We start from the raw sequence: 23047 nt of genomic DNA on the forward strand, positions 1-23047 counted from the left end.
CCTCCATAAAAAAAAAGTATCAAACGTTTTATCTGACGACTGCACCAGTAAAAAGATTACTACAATGCAGGCTAGACTCACTGTTATGTATTCATTAATATGTGTTTTTTCCTTCTAATTTTAAGAGAAATTACAATATTATCGTGAGTCCCTAGAAGTCTCATGGACCTTTTGCACCGTGTCTGTTGTGGCTAATGGGGAGATGGGCCCTTGAGAACCTCAGGCAGCAAGAAGGGAGAGCCTACCGAAGCGCTCTGCCGCCCTCTGCAGGTTCTGAGAGCAAAGTGTCAAAAGCAAAGAAGTGCTAGAACCCGGATGGGACGAAGTAATGGCCACACACTAGGCGGTCTTTGTCAGGCAGTTATTATATGTGGACTGTGCTGAGGAAGTTGCAGACACATCCTGGGAGCCTCAGGTCGCTAACATCCGGTGACCCCAGAGGTTAGGTTTCGTGCCCAAGTTCGCCCAGCCGGCGGTGGCAGGGCCACGTGACCACCAAGCTTGGCTTTTCCGCCTGTCCATCAACCGCTTCAGGAGCAGGCTGTCTGCGTCTCCTGTCAAGCTCTGAGTCCTCCCTCCCCATCTCACTCGGCGTTGCCTGGAGAATAAGCGTCGTGACCAATGAGAGTGAAGTCAGAGTCCGATATACTGTAGAACTCCGTAAGTACGTGCTCCTGTGTATCTACACAGATCAGAATGTTGGTAACACTTTTGCCTTGTTGGGGCCCCGTGTTCCTATTTCATCAGTATTATGAGGCGGCCTGAGTGGTGAAGGCTGAGCCTTCACCTCGGATGTTTACCCTCTGAGAGACGAGATTCAGATGAAGTCACCGCCAGCCAGTAATTCCAACGCACCTCATTTTCCTCATTTCTGGGCCTAAGGGGGACTCAGCAGGTGGGGGACGTGACGATCTGCATTTATACAGAATCCTGGCTTTAAGGTAACTAGCCAAAATATTAAGCTACCCCAACAAATCCTTCAGTGAAAGCCAGAAAGCTAATCCCTGGTGCACCTTGTTTGAAATAAATTCTTCGGGCTGGGGCAAAATCTTGCAACAGGCCTCCTAAACCTCACGACCTCTCACCTGGGGTAATCATTCTCTGTAGGAAGACCCACTCATTTATTCCAGCAAGGCGATTTTCCTTTCCACTTTTCCTACCCTCCTATCTACTGCTACACCCACACCCTCCCTCAGCCCAAACGCAACCTGATTAAAGAAGGAAAAAAAGAGATTCTTTTGCTGAAGTAAATGAGAACCCATGCAAGGATGGGTCGAATATCCAAGCTGGCGAGACCCCAGCGCCCACACCCTTTGGGCTTCTGTGACCCACTGGAAAGCTGTAAATCACCCAGTGAAGGAAAGGCAGGCCTATGGCAGAAATTGAATCAATAGCCACAATAAATACTGGGTTTGGGCCCCCAACTGTTCATAAGTAGTCACCTCAGGGTAATAGTTACCTTGGGGAAATAGAGAGGAGTCTGTCACAAATGCAGACATCTCCGCTTTGTATTCTTCTGAAGGTTCTTAATGTTTGTTAAACAAAGAGCATGTATTTGTTTTACCACACACACAGACACACAAGATTATAGAAAATACATTATTGTTTTCAGCTGCTGCATAAAGGAAATTAAATGATAGCCAGGGGAAAACTCCAGGAGGAAAAAAAAAAAAAAATGAGAGCAGAGAAGCCAGAATCAAAAGATTTTTATCCCCGACTCAGCTTTCTTTGCCTGACATTCTTCATGTGAAAAATGGAGGAAATTATAATATTCATCTGCCGTGGTCACCCCAGGAGGATTAAATGAGATGAGTAAAAAAAAAAAAAAAAAACCAAGTGCAGGGGTTTTTTCCCCCCCGCTTAGCCCCTCATCCCTAAACCCCCTAACTTTGCCCAATGATGGAAGTTTAAATGCTCTGTCTCCGAACACAATTTGCCAAGAGGCTTGCCTTCAGGTGGTGTCCTAGGCAGCTGTGAGACCACCAGCCTGGAGGAGCTGCCCAGCACAGGTGAGAAGGGGAGAACATTCGGAAGAAGCGTCTGGTGGTGATAGTTAATGTAGAAGCATCTAAAGCTGAGTGGTGAAGACGTGGGTTGTTGCTGATTCTTAAACCACCCTGCAGATTACCACGCTAGTTTAAAACCAGAAACTAAAAAAAGGAAAAGAAAGTGTCTTTTCCAAATGTTTAAACTAAACCGTGAGGGTCATCTTTACTTCATACAAGTGCCACTTAGCAACAGAAAGAGTAATATGTACAGGGTGGCCGTTCTATTACTGGGTTCAGAACTCAGGGGCCTAGGTAAACCATATAGCTAGAGGATCTGAGAACTGCTGTCTTTCACATTCCAGGGTTGAAATAAAGGATTTTTCCTTTTTTTTTATTTAAGAAGGTAAGACAAGCGGTGCTAGAGATGCAAAAAAAGAGGTAAAGCCTGAAAAGAAATAATTATTGTATCAGAAAAGAGAATAGTCAAACCTCAGGACACTCGTTAATGAAAAGTGTGTTATTCATAACCTTTCTCAGGGGGAAGAGTGCATGTTCTTTTTTTTCTCCTTTTTTAAAAATTTATTTTTTTTTTTTAGTTTTTTAATTTGCATCCAAGTTAGTTATCATATAGTGCAACAATGATTTCAGGAGTAGACTCCTTAGTGCCCCTTACCCATTTAGCTCATCCCCCCTCCCACAGCCCCTCCAGTAACCCTCTGTTTGTTCTCCATATCTATGAGTCTCTTATGTTTTGTCCCCCTCCCTGTTTCTATATTATTTTTGCTTCCCTTCCCTTATGGAGAGTGCATGTTCTTTTTAGGTAACTAAAATAGTTCCAGGTTGTGCAGCATTATTTCCTCCTATGAGGGATAAACGGCAGAAACAATGGATGTAAAAATTAGGACGTTTGAATCCCTGTATAAAGTTGCCAACAAGATATCCCATTATATTCAATCTCAGATAGATAAAGAATAATTTTTAGTATAAGTATGTCCCGTGTGTTGTACATTCAAAAATTCTTTGCTTTTTATCTGAACTTCAAATTTAACCGGATGTCCTATATCTTTATTTGCTAAATCTGACATCCCTACTATTGCAGAAAGAATAAAAACTCTCACCACGCTTGGCATGAGAAAGGCATTTAGAACATAAGAGAAAGGTTCGTGAGAGGTCAGCCAACAAACACCACAAAGGGTTTTTATAGAGGATGTTGGAAAAACATGTGGTAAAGCACCAGCTTCTCGCTCCTATGAAAGGCTGGCTTTGTTTCTTAGCAGGATGGAGGCTGCCCTCACTAACCCCAATTTACAGACAGACTGAAAAACTCTCCCGGAGTAGAACTGGTCTCCATGGGAACACCCTGCCTGCCAAATACTCAGGTGCCAGGCATACAGAGCTTGTAGTAGGTGCTCAGTGAAGATGGGCAGGTTGGGTAAGAGACTCGGCAGGTGAAGTCTCTAAACTTTAGCATCTAAAGATTGGATGACTCTTCAATAAGACTAATTAGCAATCCAAAGGGTCCCTATCTAGATGCACTTGTTGGCCAATGTTCAATTTTTTAAGTATAAAAATGGACAGATCTTTGGGCGAAGTCACTCAGCTGGTTAACAGCAGAGCTAACAAGAAGCTTCCAGGCAAGAAACTGTTGTTATGTACCATAAGGCTTGGCACACATATCCATTCCAGAATTTGCTCTCCCACTCAATAGCTAAGATCATTCTTATATTGTAAAATGAAACCACATAGGCATAATTCTTTATGCATTGTATGTAAGACAATTTACATGGCTCCCATTTTCTGAATTCTTTGATTTGTCTGAGTTGATTTGTATTTGGACAACCACCGTCTTGCAGAACCATTCCAGCTACTCTATTTATTTGCAGATTTATGAATATCTAAATGAGCTCAGCCCCTGCCAATTTAGATATGACTTGGGTGGAAATTTTTCATCCCCCATTCTATTCTTCATTTATCCTGTCTCCATGAAGTGATGGTACATGACCATCATTTAAATCTAAGCCACACATTTAATTGGGGGTTTGAATATGCTGAGTGAGTTACCGTGAAGTTTGATGTTTGTTTATCTCATGATATGTGTATATCTTTGATAAAATTTGGAAACATTCCCAAAGATCTTTGATACCTGGCATGTTTTAAAACTATCTCAATTAAGAAATGAATGTGGGTCATGAGCAGAATAACTCCTACAAGAGGCGGGGGGGTGGGGAGATGCGTGAGCCCAGACTGAGCTCCTGTATGCACTGTACATCATCACCGGATGCAGTCTACTGACCTCGAAGCACCATGTGGTGCTTTAGAAATGCCACCCAAAGTGTGTCATCATCCATGACAAAATCCCCGATCACATTAATAATTTCCTTACCCTCACAGATGTTTTGTGCTGGAACTCCAGAAGTTACTAAGTTTTAGAACTCATCCCATCATTCTTCAGGTGAGTGATGAGAAAAAGTGCATTCTTTGGAGAACATAGAATCTGTATTTCCTTGGAAAGTATATTTTATAAACTCACACAACAGCATCGTGGGGTGGACCTGGGGCCTGAAATGCTTTCTGATTACCTGCTCTATACCAGATCTTGAACTAGGCAACTGGGAAATAGAAGGATTAATTTGCCTCTCACCTCAAAGGACCATGAGATGTGAAGTTAAATAATTACAGCATAAGGAAGAATACAATACATGCCCTAAAAATAGTATAGAACGTTACAGAACTAAGAGAAAGGAGAGAGGCTTATACCAGGGAATAATCAGGAAAGAGTACTTTAGCCTTTAAAGACACTTTGACAGAGCAAGATGATGGTCAAAGCAAGTCAGACAGAGGGAAGGGCACAGGGTGTGTGGGGAAGCCCTTTGTATTCCCGTCAGTGGGATGCAGGGTGCAGCAGGCGCGGAGCCTGAAAAGGCAGTGCTAGACCTACTAGAGTGTCTTAGTGTGGCATTCAAGGGGCTCCAAGGCAGACCGGAGATCATCTTCACATCCTCCATCCCAATCCCATTAGGATTTCCTGCAAGGAGGAAAGAAGACAGCTTCCTTTGCTTCGCTCTCCTGTGACTCTTGCTCTTAGATCTGAATTTTCTTATGGCGCTGTTGTCTGGTGCATGTTCTCACACCAGGACGGTGTACTTAGTCAAATGCCAGATGGCAGAAGGTACATGTCTTTCTTTTGTTAGGTGGGAGAAGGGGATTGTGACAGGGGAGTGTTGACAAGAGGTGAGTGGGCAGCCCAGGGATGGAACTACCACAGGCACTTTCCCGGGCATTTGGTTTTAGGAACACAGAAGTCAAAGATGTACACGATTCAAGTCCTGCAGTGCTCAGACGGCTGACTTGATTCACCTGAAGAACCCAGGAACCTGAGCGCCCCGCTCTGGCCACTTCAGGGTCCAAGGGGCCATTTATGTTAAGGAGGCTCTCTTTGTCCCTCCAGTTTTGCTCTGGCCTTTACCAGACCACAGCTTCCCTTCAGGGTTTCCTAGAGTGCAGGACCCTCATGTGCCTCTGTCATGTTTTCTAAAGATTAGGCCTCCTGGGAAGGAATTCTTCCTTCTCTGTCTCTCTTGAGGTCTTGAAGAGAAGTTTTGGTCCCCAGTAGCCTCTGAGCAAAAGGTACATGCCACCTTACAGCAGCTCTCTGTATTGACAAGTCAAGAGGTTCCCCATCTGGTGGATAAACAGCCAAAAAAAATTGCCACCAAAAACCAGTTACACTGAATGGAGAATGATCAAACTTTTTTTCCTGTCAAAAAGCAATTCTAATTTGATTGATTGATTGATTTGGCAATGAAGGCTGTTTTTACCGTGAGGTGATATAGAAGGTATTTTTCATAAGTTTGATGAGCTCAGTCTGCATCTATTTAAACTTTTTTTAATGTTTATTTATTTTTGAGAGAGAGAGACTGAGACAGAGACAGAGCACAAGTAGGGGAGGGGCAGAGAAAGAGGGAGACACAGAATCCGAAGCAGGCTCCAGGCTCTGAGCTGTCAGCACAGAGCCCAACCAGGGCTTGAACTCACAAACTATGGGATCATGACCTGAGCTGAAGTCGGATGCTTAACGACAGACTGAGCCACCCAGGCGCCCCAGTCTGCAACTATTTAAAGCACATAACATATGTGGGAACGTTCAACATTCACAGCTGTGAAATTGATGATACAAATTCATACGTCAGTGTTTTCAAAAATATGCAAGAGGGCACATGATTGTTCACAATTATTTTAGGGGGTTTATGAGCGAAGTCTCAGGGACCCTGGACCTTCAAGCTCTCTCCAAAGGAATCAATGTTGAGAAGTTTGTACACACTGCTGAGTTGAGATTCCAGGTTTGCCCTGCAGGGAGCAGCATTGGTAAAATGTTATGAGGCTGTAAAAGAAAAAAAAAAAAAAAAAAAATTTTTTTTTTTTCCTAACCGCTGTTTCTAGGCAAACTTTCCTCTTTTGCCTTCAGGTAATTTTAATTAGAGTAAGAATGAGCGTCAGTGTTTGTGGCCTTGAGGAGAGTAGCTGTTTGACCAGAACGGAAATACAAAAGGCCTATGTATCAAATACCTGTTTCTAGGACTGACACGGTATTCTTTTTGCTTTTCATTTTTTACTAATTTTTTCCCCCCAGCATCTAATAGTTCCCAACACCAAATGGGTGCTCAAAAAGTGTCTGATGGAAGAACAGTTACACTAGTTCCAGCTCCAGGGAAGCTTTTGGTTGAACACACAGGATAATTGCAGGTCTAGAAGACTCAGTGGCAGGGCTCACCTGGTCCCTGAGACCCACCTTGCTCAGACTGCTTGAGTCCAACACTCCTCAGGGCGGGCACCATCTATGATTTAAAAGGACTTTGCACCGGGTGGCCCAAAATGAGACTACAGCTGTTTATAGTTCTCTCGGTGACTCCAGGAAATTATTTTCTGATGCATTCCTCTAAGAAAATCATGTCATTTCCTTATTGCCGGTTAATTATTGCCAGGCCTTGAATAAATGGCCGAAATTTTAAATTTAAAGCACAGGTAAAGCACGTAGACAAATAATCCATGATTCACCTTGTACGTTGCTGTGTCAGCATTTGAAAGCTTCTTTCAAAGATGAGACAGGGAAGGGAGATCAGGTTGAAAGAAAAAGCATGACTTAATGAGCTCTGACTCTGAGGTTCTCAGTTCCTCTTTCCAACAACACACCCACTCCCTGCGGTCATCTTCTCCTTCCCGCCCCTTCCTCTTTCTCTGGAGGTAAAAACTGCCTTCAGGCAAGTTTTAATATGTGGGTGTTTGTTGCTTCCACTAGGGCATTGGAATATTTGTTTAACTGCAATTGAAATAAAAGGCTATGCTCCTAAAGAAGGAATTCCAGTATCAGGGACAGGAGACTGAGGCAATTTTTCCACACGGCGGGCTCTGCAGCTGTTGCTGAAACCACCCCCTTCACTCCCCTGTGACCCCCCCCCCCTCCTCTCACGGCAGGTGTAAAAGGAGCCCTTCTTGCAGCTGCCCTTCACCACCATGGTATCTGCAGAGTGTTAATTACAAGGGACCTAGTGCTTTCAAGAGATTGAAAGTTACAAATAAAATATACAATAAAAACCACAGATTACTTTCTACTACCAACCAGTCCCCTTGTTTTTTCTAAAACAGGAGCCTATCAAAGTACCTGTGTACATATGCATATGTATATATGTACATATGTGTATATACTATGTAAGCATACAGTTAACTGCAAAAGTATAAGGCTTTCTATATCAGGAACTGTATAACCTGCCAGAAAGGATCTATCATCACCACCACCAAAGGCAAAGAGTTATTGATTAAACGCTCAAATTCACATGACATTTCCCTGAGCAAACAAAACAGCTGGCAGCTCTCGCTGAGTTTACCATGTGTGGTAACACCAGCGTGAGCCCTTCCATAGAGGGAAAAGGCAGACTGAGAAATGAACAGTAGGGCCAGGCAGCTGACTAAATCAATGAAGACATGCTCACTCTGTGGTTGAATCTACAGGATGCGAGTGTCCACACTGCATGACATCACGGACTTAGCTCTGCCCTTTCTCTTCACATCCTCAGGGACATAGACTAGTTGTGATCCTGACCCACCGGCAAGCTGGCTTATTCAGGCATTGGCTTATTCCCAACTAAACCCTTGGCTTCCTATTTCTAGATGCTAACACCAGGACTCTGGTAGCAAGGTGCAATGGGCTGAATACTTGTGTGCCCCTCCTCCATTCATTTGTTGAAATTCTAACCCTTGGTATTAGATAGTATTAGAAGGTGGGGCCTTTGGGAGATGTCATTTTTCTTATACGGTTGTGATGGTGAAGCCCTCATGAATCAGATTCATGCCCTTATGAAAGAGACCCCAGTAAAGCTCATTGTCCCTCTGCCAGTGAGAAGAGGGCCATCTATGAGCTAAGAAGCAGGCTCTCACCAGACATTATACCTGTAGCATCTTGCTCTTGGACTTGCCAGCCTCCAGAACTGTGAGAAATAAATTTTTGAGTGTTTAAGACACTCAGTCTCTGATATTTTTGTTATAGCAGCCCGAATGGTCTAAGACACAGATAAAGGCAGTGTTCAGGGTCCCAGAAACCAATGCTGTCAGTTGGATACTGAAGAAAGTGACCACAAAACTGGTGAAATGGAAGTTTACAAAAAAAGTTGTTTCCAGTTTACTGTTAACTGGAAAACTCAGCCTTGGCCCACCTTAAAATGGAGGCATTGCCTGAGTGTTCTGTAAGTCAGGAGGGTGAGAGGGAGGAGAGTCAGAAAGGGCCACCACCTGTGTTCAGTTTCTTACTTGCTTTGCTTCACCCCCTATAAACAGAGGGTTAGTTCCAGAAATACCATAGAGATGGCATTTAAGGTTTCAGGAGGAAACTCTGAAGGTTAAAACCCACATCCTATGCCTCAGCATCTGCCAGGGACTGCCCAGAATAACCTGTGTCCATAGGAAGGGGCACCACCTGCCCCCCGAGACAAGGGGTCTCCAGGTACTTTCTCCGTGGGTCAGACTCAAGGAGGTTTGGTGACCCTTGGGTGTGATACTGGTTTTGAAGGTGTAGGGATGAGAAATTAGTTGAAGAGGAAAAATGTCACCCCCTTATACCCTCTCCCCAGAGGAATTAAAACCTAAGAAGGGGCTCTAAAGAATACAAGTGTCAGAGATGATAAGGCATAGACCTTGAGCTTAGCATTTGATTCTTGCTTTGTTTTGTTTTGTTTTGTTTTGTTTTGTTTTGTTTTGGTTGTCTATGGTTTCCTCAGACCAGACTCTCAAAGGGAGACTGAAATTCACATGAATTCTTAAAATAAAACCAATTTAATTCTATCATATTTAGAAAAATTAGTGTATGTCTTACAGTATTCTCAGAAGGACACAGGGAAGGCTCTTTCTTACCCCCCAAATAATAAAGTGATTGAATTCACCAAAGACCAGGAATCTCTTTCTCTCCCCCTCACTATCTCACTGTGTGTATAGATATAGATATAGATATAGATATAGATATAGATATACCTATATATATATGTATATCTATATATATGTATATATAGATATATCTATCTATATATATACGTATATATATATATATATCTGAAGATAAAGGATGTTAATGAGCAGTAAGTAGCACCCTCAGTTACTCCTATGGGGCATTTTGCGTCATTATCTCCCCTAAACCTAAACCTCACAGAAAATCATGTGAGGAAACCAAAGCTTAGAGAGGTTGTGAGTTTCCCAAAGTAATAAGATCAGGCGAGATCAAACCTAGATCTGTTGAGCCAGAAGCCCATGGCTTTAACTGACTCTGCTACACCAGTTCCCTGGACTCATTAAATGTTTGTTGAGCAAAATAAAATCCCATAGAGAGCTTCAAAAAGAGGAAAAGGACGTTGCATCCCGCTGCTGTCAGCCTCTGTAAATGAAGATTACTGGTAAATACACTATCTGTGGTATAGTTAACATATTATTTCCATCTGTGTCTTTGAGGGAAGAAGGGAAGGAGGCAAGAAAGGGGAGAGGGGAGAAGGACAGGCCCTAAAACAGCTTTGAGCTCTCGGAAGTGTGTGCAGTTTTCTTTCCCACTAGGTAAATGGACAACATGTTTTTTGGGAGAAAAGTCAAGCCATTCCCCCATGACATATCTCTTCCCCTTAGAACAGCTATTTCTTTCAGAGGGAGAAGAGTTGTCCTTGCAGGCAGGGTTAAGCACCTGGTCTCACAAAGGATTGGGAAATCAGAGATGTAATCTTCCTCATTGTGAAGACCCTTGGCAGGGCAGGTGCATGAAGCAGTTCCCTGGTTTGCAAACTTGAAGAATTTGAGTGCTGGCCAGAATACTGCTGAGGAGCTTCCTCTTTCCTGATGGCGTGGCTGAGTGCCCTTACTCCGGGGATTCTGGCAGCCTGGTTTCCTGGCCAGATGTTTCTCATCCACACCTGTAGACCTTAGGAAACCAAGGGTGACCTCAGTAGGCTTGGCGTTGATTTCCTTCCCACCACTGCCCTTGAGATGTGGTAATTGAATGAACATCCACACCAGGACCATCCACTCAAACAAGCAGATCAGGGAGGGAAACTTCCTCACTTTAGTCAGCAAGTCAGCTGTTGGGTTACCTCCTGTCAAATCTGGTCAGAGGACAGGGTCATCCATCCAGTGGATCAGGCTGTGTTCTCACAGCATGGTGTGGTTGGGCTTATATCTCATGGCTCACCCAGAAGTATGGATTTGATTCTTAAGCGATAACCCCAGAGCCTGTGCGAGACCAAGGAAGCCACCCATTTAGGGTCATTGGACATTGGATTAAGCCAGACCATTGAAGAGCTGCCTTTGTGCACTACATATTATCCTGGCCTCTCTTAAAAGCTATTTCATATACTGCCACTTTTTGTATCAGGGGATGTTATATAAGCCACACGACACTTTCTGTGATAACCACTGTACAGATGCTTTTGAGGATGTGGCCAAATGCACCTGACAGCACTGATCCTCCTTCTCAACCTCATAGGAGAAATGTTTCTCAGTTTAAAGAACCAGAAAAATGTGTATTTCTCCTAAGTGTTAACATGTGATTCTCCTCAGCATTGTGAATCTTGTAGCTCGTAGAATTCCCCTCTTTGCTTTGGATGCTGGGAAACTCAAAGACATATTTTGCCTATTCCCAACAACTTGTATAGCACCTTGTAGCATACATTTTCTGTACATGCTTTGCACTTGTGTTCATCTTATTTCCCTACCCTTCTTTTCCTTTTGCCCTAACTGCTTCATCTCTAAGTTGTTGCTTATCACATGAGATGTATTCTAAAGGTTTCCTATATTAGAGCAGATAACTGCAGTAAAAAAAAAAAAAAAAAAGACTCTAAATGACTGCAGTGACTGCAGTGAAAAAGGTTGACTTCCGCTTACCTGAAGTCTAATGTGGATGTTACTTGGTGATTCCCTGCCAAGTGGGGGACACAGGAACATACGTTCTTTAGCTTTGCCATCTTTAGCATGTAGCCCTACAGTGACTGCCAGAGGTAGAAAGATGGGAAGTACGTCAGGCCCTTCACTCCTTCAGCCTGGAAATGACATACACCATTACCTCTAACATTCCATTGGCCAGAATTAGTCACTCAGACATAAAGCACTGGGAAATATTGTTCCCAATTGGGCAGCCACTTCCCCAAAACAACAGTAGACAGGAGGGAACACAAATCCTTGGTGGTCAGCTACTGTTTCTGCCACACTCTCTAAATTCCCTCTGGAAACAAGAAAATTAAACAAACTCAATAGACTTTAGAGAAAAAGGAAATCTCTCTTCTTGCCAAAGAACAGGATTATCAATTAAGAAATAACCAAAACTGGGAAGATCTATGGTGGGACTGACTCTGTGCTGGGTATTAGAGGTGGCACAAAGCATGAGTTATAGTTCTTGCCTTCAAGTTGATTATAGGGTTTCACACACACCTTCCACACTTCTGCTTCCATGGTTGGAGATGTGGCAGTTCTCAAAACCAGTCTGTAGTGGAGACATCATTCTATAAGGTCTCTCCCCTGCCCTCACTGAACTCTGTAAAGAAAGGGGTCAGATGCAGCAAGGAGCTGGCTTTGCCTGTGGAATAAAAGCAAGCCCTTCGGTAGCCACCTTTGAGGTGGCCAGTGGAAAGCAAGGAGGCAGGGACTCTTCATTTCATTTCTAGTCTTCACTCTGAGATGACCTTGGTTAAGGGTTTAATTTCCTCCTGCCTGGATTCCTAGTTTGCAAATTAGAGGTAATGATATTTGCCTGCCTTGCCTTCAGGATTAATTAGTGGTTGTGTTGCACTTTGAGCCTGCAGATGAAAGGCTTTTATGTGATCATAGTACATCATCATCCTCATCACCATCATCATCATCATCATGACCATTGTCATCATCGCCATCATTACCTTGTGTCCTAAAGATAAAATGATGGACTTCCCACTCAAAGTTTCCAAGACAAAGGTCAAAGTTTCCACTTGACCTTTCTAACTTTTCTAACCTCTTCTTCTGTGCTTTTTTAAAGGATTAATCCACTTTCCCCTTCTTCTTGGCCTTGTTACCAAGGACTGAGAAAGTGGGAGCTAATCATACCTTCTTAGAGACCCATGTTTCACACACTCTAACGTGACAGTGCCTTTCTCCCAACAATCAAGCCTAGACATTTCAACTATACTCCAAATACAGAATGTAAGAGATCCATCAGAAACAGAAGGAAGGGAAAATTTTTAAGGAAACTGTTTTAAAAATCTCAGAACTCCTTAAAAAGTAATTTTTCCTCCCAGAACGTCTCGCTAAGTACATTGACCTTTTCTCCTTGCTAGATTACATTATAAAGAAGAGAGTTATTTCCTTTCAAGTCAGTACTCTGGGCTGATCCCATATCTTCTAGAGCTTCTCAGTCTCTAAACTCAACAGCAGTTCAAATTCTGACTCAAAAACTGGAACCTTTTCCTGGGGAGATTGGAGGACTTTCGGTGACATTCTGCTTTTGAAAGTGGGGGTAGGGGCGCCTGGGTGGCACAGTCGGTTAAGCGTCCGACTTCAGCCACGTCACGATCTCGCGGTCCGTGAGTTCGAGCCCCGCGTCGGGCTCTGGGCTGATGGCTCAGAGCCTGGAGCCTGTTTCCGATTCTGTGTCTCCCTCTCTCTCTGCCCCTCCCCCGTTCATGCTCTGTCTCTCTCTGTCCCCAAAATAAATAAACGTTGGGAGAAAAAAAAAAAAAAAAAAAAAAAAGAAGGGGTAGGACCAGAGGTAGTGTGGGCTGTGAAGTGATAAAAGCAGAACCAAGCAGGTACGTTCAGTTTCCCTGCTATGTAGATTTAGTGTTCTGGATCTAAGACCAAGGATGATGAAATCAAGTGGGGACTTTACTAAGCACTTCTAGTCCCCAGGACGAGTTTAACTGAAGTCTTGTTACTTGTGGGAAACCATTAAAATGGAATTGTTTCCCAAGCTGGTGGAAGCCTCTTCACTTTTTGATGCAGGTGCCACTTCATTTCACATTAGTGTTGAGATGTGAAAGCTGGTCAGGATTGGAAGAGCTGGAATGACTCAGTTACTCCTATGATCCCAGCCCCAACTTGTCTTCAGCGAACAATGGCAAGTTGCACAAGGGGATTGAGGTTTTGATTTCGAGTTTGTGACTCACATGCTTTGTCGGGCAATAATGATAATAACCAACATGTTTACAGCTCTTCCTGTGTGCTAAATATTGTTCCAGTCCCTTTCTATGATATAAGTCATTAATTTTCAATGGACCTTAAGGAAGCAATTTCTATTATAACCTCCACTTTAGAGACAAGGAAACTGTGACAGGAAAGGTTTAAATGTCTTATGCAAGGTATCATGGCCAGTCAGAGGCAAAGGTAGGATTTGAATGCATCACTGTAAAGAAACAAATCTCAGGAGGGCAGAGAGTTTTGTCTCTTTAGTCCTCTGATATGTCCCAAGAGCCTAGAATTATTCTTGGCATAAAATAGAGTTCTATAAAACAATATTAGGTGTTTCAGAAAGAAAAGGCAGACTAAGTGGAAAGGATGAGTTTATCAAGGAAATAATACAAGAATATTTTCCAGAACTGAAATATCTCCAGATACAGAAAAATGAAAGAGAAATGGCTCAGCAAGACATGCCACTGTAGAGGTTCAGAATACCAGCAATAAGGAAAAGATCTTGAAAGTTTACAGAGAGAACTAAGAAAGAATGGCCTTGGATTTCTCAACAACACCAGAAGCTAGAAGATAATGGTAAAATGTCTTCAGAATTCTCAGGGAAACTTTTTCCAACCTAGAATTCTGTGTCTTGCTAAACTATCAATCAAATATGGAGGTGAAATAAAGTCATTTTCAGGCACCCAAGGCTTTAAGATTTCCCTCCACCAATTCTTTCTCAGGAAGTTCCTGAAGGATATGCTCTAAGTAAGAGATTAAACCATGAAACAGGAAGACACAGGGGCTCTGACACAGAGTGTGGGCAGAGGGGAGTACAGGGTGGTAGTGAAGGGAGGTGTGGAATCACAGATCAGCAGCAGACCCAGTCAGCAACCAGTCCAGATTGGAGCAAGAGGACAGAGAGGTCTCCACTCAAAAAGAAAAAAAAATGTGTACATATTGTCATAATAATGTAAACACCAAATATTGGTTTAACCCCAATTTAAGAAATGTCCATATTGGAAGGTAGAGAGTGGAGGGGAAGATGGAAGAGAACTATAGTCTCTTGTTCTAGAATAAAAAGTCAACAGACGATGCTTACAATTAAAAAAATTAATAAATTGCGATATAAAGCATATGGTGAGAGTATGGAGGTAAATGCCTGGAAAAAAAAGAATCAGGAGTTTCCCATAGGGAGAAGGCCTCAGGGTGGGGATTGGGAGCAGAATTCTGCTGGTCCTTATTAGAAACCTCGTGTGCTACTTGCCTTTTGAAGCTAGCACATATATAATTTTGCATAAATACAAACTCAGAGTAACAAGGGAAGAAGGGGAAGGAGGAAGGAGGGGGGTGATAGTAACCCTGGAGGCATGCAAGTAGGTCCTTGTGGGGCTGCCTGTCTGCTGTGTTGGGGACGTCAAGGCCATGGGCAGGTGGCCCATCCCAAATCCCTCTCTTTCCCAACAAGACACAGAGCCCAGGCTGTGTCTGGGGTAGCTGAGTAAGGTCATTTTGGTGCATCAGCAATATCATTTTTGGTCTCCGTTTCTGTGCTCTCTGCATCTCTGGTTTTGAATCCTTGCAGGTTTGGAAAATGCTTTAAATCATACCTTAGCACTAGGGGCAGATCCAGATTTTATGGGACCGAAAACTTAAATGATTTGGGGGACCTTTTCTAAGAAAAACAGTGCAAAAGGATGCATCCAAAATTAGGTATGAAAGTGAATATTTATTTAGAATGAGAAAATGTATCATAATAAATTACAAAATTTTAAAAGCTGTTAAATACCAAAATTCTAAAAATCCAGAGAAGCGACAAAATGTTTTACTAATTAACTACCTGAAGCATCACTATGCTTTTTTCCTATATTGTTTTGGAGGTATAATCTTTGATTACCTCTCAATATGGCAAACTTTTGTCATATTTTCTATAGAGAGAATAGAAATATGATTCAGTTTTCCCTCTAGCAGGGTTGATTAAAATCTATTTTCCACAATTGATTGTTTAGAAAAATTTCTCTCTGGTTTCCAACTCATTATTGGTAAGTCATGTACATTTTTAAGATTGTTGTCCTAAATTTTGAAACTTCTCTCTCTTTTTTTAAAAATTATGAACTGCTACAGACACCTTGCTTTTGTAGTATTGCTTCAGACTTGTTGACTGCAAACTCAGGAATTTTGATAAATGTTGTTGCATGTAATTTCTGTCAAAAAAATTCGAGAAAAGAAATCTCAGGTGTAATTGTCTATACTGCATTTTCAAGGGTATGCCTGAAAGGAAAGAGCTTGCATTTTGACTCTGCTTCTTTGGGAACTGAATCTTCCACTGAGTGCTGATTGGCAGAATGTTCCACAGACTGCCTTCTGGCTCCAAAGGTTTCAAACCTTGTTTCTCTTCCACTCACCTCGTACTTCCAGTGCCACATGCCATCCATGTCATGAAATGACCTCTGTTCCCTGCATCTTCCTGTCATGACTCCCAGTAAGCAGGCAATAGGAGTGTTCTTAACAATAGCTTAAGTGCATGCATCAAGTATATCCCATTGAGCCCAGACTAAATGCATCTCCAATTCAACTTCCCCCCAAATGCCCATGGAAACCCACAAGGCCCCTAACAGATGGGGAAGCATGCTGGAAGGGAAATCAGAGTAGAAGTAACAGGATCTTCAGTGATTGTGGTTAAAATACGTCTTGCAAATTTTATAAAAAACCATATGACCATGAGAACATAGGCCTAGAGCTCAGAAGGGCCAATGCAAGTGAGGCACCCTGCAGCTTAACTGCATTCCTTCTGACTGGCACTCAGGCAGGAAATTGTGCTCCAGTCTTTCTGCCCTGACATGCCATGTGACGACCTCTGCCCAGAGCTGGAGGGGAGAAAGCAGCCAAGGGAGGGAGAGGGGGTGGAGGGGGAGGGCTGACACCTGTCTCCCCAGAGCCACCTTAGTTAGCTATGTGGCTTAAGGGGTGTGAGCAAAGGGCAAGGGAAGGAGCATTTCCCAGGAAGTGCTTTCTCTGCCAACTGGCAAGGGAGGGGTGTGGACTCTGGCATTTATTGAAGGGAGGCAGGAAAGAAAGGAAAACCAGTCCAACTCTTCTGGGCTCCAGCACTTACTAGTAGGCACCAGAGAAGGTCTCTGCTTTATTGAAATCTTTTTATCACCTCACTAGGATCATTGATTTCTTACCATTTTTTCCAAAAACAGTCATCTCTCCTTTATCTGCATGTATTTATGCATTCTGTAGATTATAACTATAATGGCCTGCCACAAATTGTCTCTCCCATCATCAGTTATATTTGCAAAAGAAGTAAAGATTGATATTGCTGGTAGACCAAGCAAAATATAATGAGAAAGATGATTTAAGGCAGAAAGAGAACAATACATTCCAAAGCCAACACAAATTATTCTTGAAAGTCTGTTTACTGTTACTTAAAAGCAAACATTTTTAGGGGCCCATCTTGTGCCTTTCATATTATATCCTTTAATTATCACAATAATCCTGAAAGGAGGTATGATTATTCCTAATTCACAGGTAAGGACATGAACCCATAGTGGAGAAATAATCCCAGGAGAGGAATTGGGGCCTGTCCAAGACAATATGCTAACAAGGGTTTTCAAGTCATGTTTTTTTTCACCACCCCACACTGATAACTGAAAACCACCCATGGAATCAATCTCCCCAGATGGCCAGAGTCCTCCCCACTAAAGGCCTTGGTGTCCAGAATTGTCACACTTGGGCATCTGGACACTTAAGAGTGCAAAGAACCTTGCACAGTATCTTCCTTGTACTTTATAGGGCTCCTCAGCGCTTGCTGAGTGCTCCAGACAACTAGTCAACATATTTTATTATTTTCCAGATTCACCATTGCCTTTAGAGGAAAATCCTAGAGCTAAGAAAAAATGCAGAAAAAATTATTCTATAAGTACTTTAAAATTCCATTTTCAAACTGTACATTAGGAAGCACTGAAGGTTAATAGTGCTAAGTCGGATGAGTAAAAAAAAATTGTTTTTTCATTTTTGGGGCCTTTGCAAACATATGGAGGCATATTTTCACACTATACCCCGAGGAAACAGCCAGCCAAACATTTGCTTCCTCTAGGTTCACGTATCTGAAATGAAAGCTGATATTTCTTGGTTGCGTGCTTAGTTTCAAAATGAAACCAGAACATTCCTAGCCTTCAGGCAGCTCTGGTAGCCACAGACAGCTGGAAATTCTGCAATCACAATAAAGTAGGTTAGGGAGAATCTCCCAGCAGCTCCCATACAAACATGGGGTATTGATGTGTGTGTGTGTGTGTGTGTGTGTGTGTATTCATTTGTCAAAACTTTAGAGATGTTTCTAAAATAATAAGCATACTACCTCTTTTTCCCCTTAAAAAAAAAGTACATAAAATATATGGCAAGGAATAGACACTGTTGATTTTTCTCCAAGCATACATATTTTAGTGTCTGTTGGAAGAATGTCCTTGAACTGTGTTGTCCCATAAAAGAGTAGAGGTAATCATAATGCTAGACCCATACCTGCAAGTTTTGAATGACTTTTCAAATGACAATAATGGTCACATTTGGGTAACATTTTTCCTAAGGGGAGCCTATAGCATTAGACCTTTCCCTCCGAGACCCTAAATCTCATTCTCTACAGAATTGTGAGGCATCTGCTCCAGTCTCCATCTTTAAAAAAAATTTTTTTAATGTTTATTTGTTTTTGACAGAGAGGGAGAGTCAGAGCATGAGTGGGAGAAGGGCAGAGAGAGAGGGAGACACAGATCAGAAGCAGGCTCCAGGCTCTGAGCTGTCAGCACAGAGCCCGACACGGGGCTCGAACTCACAGACTGTGAGATCATGACCTGAGCCAAAGTCAGACGCTCAACCAACTGAGCCACCCAGGTGCCCCGTGTCTCCATCTTTTTAATCTCCCTCTCTCCCTCCCTAGTGTCCCCTCATCTCAATAGATGCCCAAGGCTCTCTGGTGGCTCTGGATTGCTCAGATCCCCCAAAGCAGGGCACAGAGCCATCTACAGCCTTTCTACTCGAAGCCCAGCACCTCGGAGCTGGTTAGAAATGCAGGATCCCAGATCCCAGCCCAGACCTTCTGAATCAGAGCCCATATCCTAGCAAGATTCCTGGTGACTTGTGGGCACATTTACATTTGTAAGGTATTGGTCTACACATTCTTATGGGGTACCGTTGAGCTTGGTCACCAACTTGCATGTGACCTGGAGCAGATGAGGACACCTCTCTGGGCCTCAGTTTTCTTGTTTGTGAAATGAAGACATAAAGCCATCTCCAGATCACACTGTGATAGAGAGAGCTGGCTCCAGAGTCAGGCCATCAGCTCACCTCTGAGTCAGATGAGTCAACCTCTGTAAGCCTCATCTGCAAAATAGCAGCATTAAGTACTCATCAGATACAGCTGCTATGAAGGTGCAATGAGAGCACCTGTATTAGTGCCCTCCTGCTGCTACAACAAATGACCCTAAGTTCAGTGGTTTAAAGCAACATTTATTTTCTGTGTTACTGTTCTGGAGGTCAGAAGTGTGAAATAGGTTTCACTGGGCTAAAGTCAAGGTGTCAGCAAGGCCAGGAGGCTCTAGACAAGAATCTAGACATCTGTTCCCTTGCTTTTCCAGCTTCTAGAAGCTGCCCACATTCCTTGTTCCTTCTTCAAAACAGCAACAGCAATTGGAGCCCTCCTATCATATCACTCCAACCTCTGCTGTGTCCTCACATCTCTGACACTGATTCCTGCCTTCCTGCATATAAACAACCCCTGTGATCACACTGGGCCCACCAGATAATCCAGCGTAATCCCTCCACCTCACAGTCAGCTGCTTATGACCTCAACTCCATCTGCAACCTTAATTCCTCCATTGCCATCCACTATAACACGGTCACAGGCTCCAGGGATTGGGACACAGACGTCTTGGCGGGGGAGGCAGTTATTCTGCCCACTACATGGCATAAGGGGTTATTACTGCACCTGGCAAGTAATCAGCACCCAGTAAATATTTGCCGTTTTTATGGTGGTCTGTGATTCTGAAGACAGCCCGCCTTACTCTGTAGGAGCAGAGCAGTGGGCTGGCTGTATTTTTGTGATGAAATGCCCAAGACATGTTCTCCAGAAGTATCATTTAGTTTTGGCTTGACCTACACTCTACAACCAGTGGCTGGACACACACACACCCCCCCCCCCCGCCCCTTATTCGGAAGCTCCCTCACCCCTGGCAAGCCACCACAATGACCCACATCCATCCTTCCACATCTAAAGCTTGAGAAACCTTTACATATAAACTAGACATGCCTTACAGCCTCATGGTGTCGTTACAGAATCCACTGAACCCATTTATCTGAATTCTCTCCAGCAGACCACCTACCCTCTGTTGCATTCATTCATTTAGGAAATATTGAACAGCTCTCACGCGCCGGATGAGTGGGCCTATCTCCGTCTCTCAGTAGAGCCCTATCTCCCTGCAGAGGTGCCACCAATAACACTCAGAGGGAGGCTGACTGGCCCTGGGTCCCCCAAGCCTTGCTTCAGTAGGACAGCTTCAGCTTTTCTGTTTTACATATTGGGGTTCTGTGTAAGATTTCGTTTAAAACCAAGGTCCACTTTCCAGTCCCTGGCACACAGTGGACACTCATAAATACGTAGATCTCCAAGTGTCTGAGAGCCACTGGTCTAGGAGGATTATCAAGCCCTTTCCAGCTGATTCTCCATGTTTGGCCTCTTTAGTCCTAAGCCTGGAAACGCCTTGCCTCACCCTGTTGTGCAGGTCCCCTCAAGCCACAAGCAGCCGCCATTCCTCTGCCCTTTATCAGTCTCCGCTTACTCTCTTTCCTTCCACTTCTGGGCCACATCTTTTAGTCCACTTGTAGTTTTTCAGGACCGCAGTTGTCTCTCCCACCACCTGTCTGTCTCTTGTTGGTTAAATCCTGTTTCATGATCACAGTTCTCAAAACCCTGTGATGTTACTTACCTTCTCCAGAAAGTGCTTCAACTCTCCCCCACATTGATGTGGAGGAGAGGAAAGGCACCATATTCCTCACTCCAGCCCTGCCCCCTCTCCCCTTACCGTAGAGCAATAAAAATATCTAACACTCTCACACAGCTCTGCTTGACCCCAAGGCATTTAAAATTACTTAAATTAAGCTGTCTCATCATTTACTTTCAATGGCATCTAATAACACCTTATATTTACAGTTCTTTAGAGTTCACAAAGCTCTCTGACCTTATCGCGTTTAATTTGAGCCTCAAACGCCCTTATGAGGTAAGCAAGGCGGTGACTTTTATTCTCCTTGTGCAGAGAAGGAAGCAGGCTCAGAGAAGGCCAGCACCTTGCCCAAGGCCAGACGGCCCAAAGCAGCAAAACCTGCCAGGAGCAGAGATTTCCTGAAGCACGGCACTCTCTATACCGGGTGTTCAGCCTCACTTCCAGAGACTATGAAGAAGGCTCAGGGCCTGCTTCGTTTTTGTTTCAGGAATGGATTTCACAAAAGAACAAGATAGTACACTTAATCCTGGCTGCAGCTGCTGGAAAATTTGCTGTGGCCTCCTCATGTTAGCTGCATGTTGAACTTGGACCGTCAAACAAAGCACAGCAGGAGAAAGACAAAGAGATCTTCCGCTGGTGGCTGGAAGTTCATTTTGGTTCTCCTTTTGACTTCACAGAAAGAAAGAAGCAGGAAACCTGCATTTCTGTCATTGTTACAGTCACTTGAACTATGCAATGCCACTTGAAAATTGAGCCAGCTTTGTTATGAAAAACAATTGTCTTTTGATGAAATAGAGCAGCCTTTTAGAGCCAATGAAGATACAAAGGTCAGCAACATTCTTTGCAGCAGCACTTGACCCAGAAAGGAATAGAATGATAGTTCCATTCCTTATCCTATTCATCTGGTAACAGAAATAAGCTCTCTGAGTCTCAGACTCCACACATCAAGAAAGGAAGTTAGAGGTTGTAAGAGATCATGAGACAGTCAGCCCCATCCTTCCTGTTCTCTCTCTGCTGTTCTCCCTGGAGGAAGTTGTAAAAATTAGACCTTGGAGACATGTGAAGTGTTTAGGATTTGGGGGAAGTGGGGGTTTTTTGTTTTGTTTTGTTTAATTGGTAGTAAAAGAAATGACAAGTCCTTCAGAGCCAGGCAAAAGGAATGGAAACTGTCGTATGCTGTTTGGGAAAAGTGGTTTCCATAAATGCTAAACAGCCTTCAGATCAACAGCTTTCCCCTCACTGAGTCATTCTACCAGAAGAAGAAGAAATAAACAATTCCAAACTCAAAGGCAAAACAAGAAACACACCTGACTGGAGGACACTGATTTGCATGTGTGTGGTTTGGGATTAGGAACAGAGGACACAGTGTGATTCAGCCGTGATGTAAACAAATAGATATTCTAACTCTCTCTACTGCAGGGGCCTGGAAGCAATGATACCTCATAGCGAAAGACATACCTTTGCCCAGATATTGGTTTCTAAATCATTCCAAGTCTCCTTGAGAAAAGGAACAGTTTCAGAGCTGGGGGAGGGAAACTTCAAAATGAGCCTGTGCTTTACCAAAAAGCAGGAAACACTCAAAGACTTAGAGGCTTCTGGGAAAAACATCGTGCAAAGACATGCATATTGCTAAGTGAAAGAAGCCAGTCTGAAAACGCTACGTACTGTGGGATTCCATTTCTATGATACTCTGGAGAAGGCAAGACTATGGAGATGGTAAACAGGACAGTGGTTGCCAGGCATTTGGGGTTGGGGAGAGGGTAGAACCGGTAAAGCTCAGGGGATTTTTAGGATGGGGAAACTGCTCTGGAAAGTAAAGAATCATTGATAATATGAAAAGTCACTTTGAGGGTTATCTGTTTTTCAACTTCAGATTTTATTGTCCTGGAATTTTTAAAAGGAAAGAACACACATTATACTTATGTATATATGTATTATCGAATATAAGAAGAAATGAAAAGTGTATGTGTTGATGTATGAAGTCTATAAGCGCATATAGGTAGTCACTTTGATGAAAAGAGTATAATAAAGTTCCAATACATATTGTAATTTTGTCTTGATTAACATGTAACGTTTCTCTCTTCATCACACTCTGCCGTACAGCCACAAAGGACTTACTAAAGGACCTATGCGTCACAGAACCTGAGGCACAAAAGGCCAGAATATCATTGACGAGGCTATCACTGTGCTAGCCCCTACTCAGAGGTCCAGGGAACCCACCTGTAGTGCCTCTGAGAAGGAGGACATTTATATTTAATGTGACAAAGTCAAATAGGCCACATTAAGCCTTAAGAAGCCACCCTTCATGGGTGACTGGGTGGCCCAGTCGATTCAGCATTTGACTCTTTATTATGGCTCAGGTCTTGATTTCAGGGTTGTGAGTTGGGCTCTGTGCTGGGTATGAAGCCTACT

At 43.2% G+C, this 23047-nt stretch overlaps 2 long non-coding RNA genes across 3 annotated transcripts; one reads left to right on the forward strand and one right to left on the reverse strand.

Annotated features, from left to right (window-relative positions):
* Window positions 1-292: 292 nt before the first annotated feature.
* Window positions 293-22684, forward strand: LOC123597326. The gene is made up of 2 exons (XR_006712077.1): window positions 293-660; window positions 20948-22684. It is a non-coding gene; the product is annotated as an uncharacterized LOC123597326 (long non-coding RNA).
* LOC123597319 lies at window positions 6132-12270 on the reverse strand. 2 transcript variants are annotated; one of them, XR_006712076.1, is made up of 3 exons: window positions 11937-12270; window positions 11394-11548; window positions 6132-6335 (listed from the first exon to the last, which is right to left on the reverse strand). It is a non-coding gene; the product is annotated as an uncharacterized LOC123597319 (long non-coding RNA). The 2 variants fall into 2 exon arrangements; XR_006712075.1 differs by lacking the exon at window positions 6132-6335 and adding an exon at window positions 9933-10434 and having other exon boundaries at window positions 11937-12268.
* Window positions 22685-23047: the final 363 nt, after the last annotated feature.

The sequence above is a fragment of the Leopardus geoffroyi genome, chromosome A1 (genome assembly GCF_018350155.1).
Source record: "Leopardus geoffroyi isolate Oge1 chromosome A1, O.geoffroyi_Oge1_pat1.0, whole genome shotgun sequence".
NCBI lineage: Eukaryota > Metazoa > Chordata > Mammalia > Carnivora > Felidae > Leopardus > Leopardus geoffroyi.